At 42.1% G+C, this 2500-nt stretch overlaps 1 pseudogene; it reads right to left on the bottom strand.

Moving 5' to 3' along the window:
- Positions 1-2133, bottom strand: part of LOC130404225 (uncharacterized) — an 18228-nt pseudogene extending 16095 nt beyond the window's left edge.
- Between the last annotated feature and the right edge of the window lie 367 nt (positions 2134-2500).

The raw sequence follows: 2500 nt of genomic DNA, 5'->3' as shown, positions 1-2500 counted from the left end.
GTGTGTCTGTGTGTGCATGTGCTCATGCGTGCCTGCTTGTGTGCATCTGTGTGTTTCTGTGTGTGTGGAAATGCCAGCTACTCGCCCGGCATCGAAAACGTGACCACAATACCGCATTTTACGAACTCCAACTTTTTTCCTCCCTCATAATATTGACTCTGATAATGTCTTCACCGGGACAGGGCGCTCTGTGGTGTTTAAAAACACACAGCCTTCTCTATCGCGTCTGAGTAGGCCGGGCAACAAATGTTTCTTTTCACTTACACCCCTGAATCAATAAAAGTGTTTTGTGTATTTGCTATAGGTTTATCAAAACCTTTAGCTCTCCATTCCAATCTCCTCTAGCTCTTAGAGGTCGACGGGTCTGAGTGTTTGAAGGAAATGGACATGAAAATATACAGAATTGGCTGTAATTATATGTGAAGGTTTATTTAAGTTTTAGGCTAGCCATAGCCGGGATAAAAGACTGAAAGACCCTCCAGATGAGGGTTCTGTTCATAGGCTCCAGCATAGTGTGTGTGTGTGTGTGTGTGTGTGTGTGTGTGTGTGTGTGTGTGTGTGTGTGTGTGTGTGTGTGTGTGTGTGTGTGTGTGTGTGTGTGTGTGTGTGTGTGTGTGTGTGTGTGTGTGTGTGTGTGTATGTGTGTGTGTCTGTGCGCGCATACACATTATCGTGTGTGTGTGTGTATGTGTGTGCAAGATTCAAAGTGTGCATGAATGTCTATATGCATGTAAGTATGTCTTTTAACAGCATATGTGTTTGTCTTTGCTGTTCTATGTGTGTGTGTGTGTGTGTGTGTGTGTGTGTGTGTGTGTGAGTGTGTTTGTGTCTGTATATGTATATGTATGCGTGTGTGTGTGTGTGTGTGTGTGTGTGTGTGTGTGTGTGTGTGTGTGTGTGTGTGTGTGTGTGTGTGTGTGTGTGTGTGTGCGATCCTGTGCGATCCTGTGCGATCCTGTGTGTACGCATGCATTTAAAATTTTGGCTTGATGATGTTGTCTTGGCCAATCTGCCGGAGTGAATGGTTTGAATTTAGCCTCCAACAGCCAAATTGTCCTAATCACTAAGTAAACAGATACTTCCCTAGGCTATCAGAGGCAAACACACATTGGAGGAAGAGGTTGAAGGATTTAAAAGAAGGAAAGAAAAACTATTCATTTATTGTTTTCCTATTTCCTTAAACCTAAAAACACTGGTGTCATTATAAAGTGCCACTTTGATTTGTGGAAATATGTTTAAAAGAGGCATATGATATGAAGGTTGCCATGATATCTCCCCTTACAGAGTTTGGGTTTGTGTGGACGGCTTTCTCTTCGCTAGCGGCCGTTTCCAGCCAAATTGGATCTGAGGGCTGAGGCTAGGCTAAAGTTACACCCCATTAGCCCACCCTCAAAACCTCCTCCTCCTTCTTTTTTCTGAATGACCTGACTCTAATCTAACCCCATCTGGCTTTCTCCAAACCGTATGGCGCTGTATTTTTTAACATGTGTTCGGGGCTTAAGATAGGATGACCGCTGATAAGGCTAATCCACTCAAATGAATTACAAGCAGAAGAGGAGAAGGATTGTTGTTATTACTGGAGTCAGAAACGCTTCAATTGAGATTACGTTTTACACCACTGTGCGTGTACTTTTGACTCATTTTAACGCACAAATTAGGAACCATTCAGCTAATCAATAACAGTTGCATGCAAATGTAAACAAAATCCGTTTGAACTTGGCTTTTTTTTCTATCTGCCACCTCTGCTGTGAATTAACATGAATTATATAACATATTTATAGATTATACAAAATGTGCTAGTTCATTTTAGTTCTAAATTTGAAAGCTTTTAATCTCAAGTTTACTCATGAACAAGCCAAGCTGATTAACTATAAAAAATGTCTGTATTTCAATAACAACATGTCCCTAACATGTCCCTAACATTTGACCACATTAAAGATTTATTAATTTTAATCTAAATCGTTACACAATAAATTACTTCTTTGATATACTGACCTGAATCAGGGTGGTGATGTGGATGTGGTGAGTGGTGTTCACCTGTGCTTTGACCGGATTGGACTGCAGCCCAGGGACCTGGTAGCAAATCGACCCGGCTATCAGATGTCTATCATGTGGGGTTAACACCGCTCCCATGTCTAGCACAGCACACAATGGATCTTTAAAACCTGAAGTAAAATTACAGACGCCCTGAATGGTACCATGCAAATGTTATATATTCCCTCTCTCCTCCGAGTGAATGGTACCACTCCCAGGGCCGTGATGCATTATGATACACAGAAGAGACATCCTATAGGGGTAAGATCTGGTCTGGATGCTTCATGTGCAGGTTTACCATCAGTCCTACATGGACGTGTGTGATGCGCTCGGTGTGTTTGTGTGTGTGTGTGATAATTTTCTGAGCCGACAAGTCATCTATAGCCATCTTCCTCCTCGCTATAATCCCACATCCACCGAGACCTGCTGATTACATATCCTTTTGGCCTTGTTCATTTTAATGATA

The sequence above is a fragment of the Gadus chalcogrammus genome, chromosome 15 (assembly GCF_026213295.1).
Source record: "Gadus chalcogrammus isolate NIFS_2021 chromosome 15, NIFS_Gcha_1.0, whole genome shotgun sequence".
Lineage (NCBI taxonomy): Eukaryota > Metazoa > Chordata > Actinopteri > Gadiformes > Gadidae > Gadus > Gadus chalcogrammus.
The sequence above is the reverse complement of the archived record's forward strand: the minus strand, read 5'-3'. Positions and strand labels throughout refer to the sequence as shown.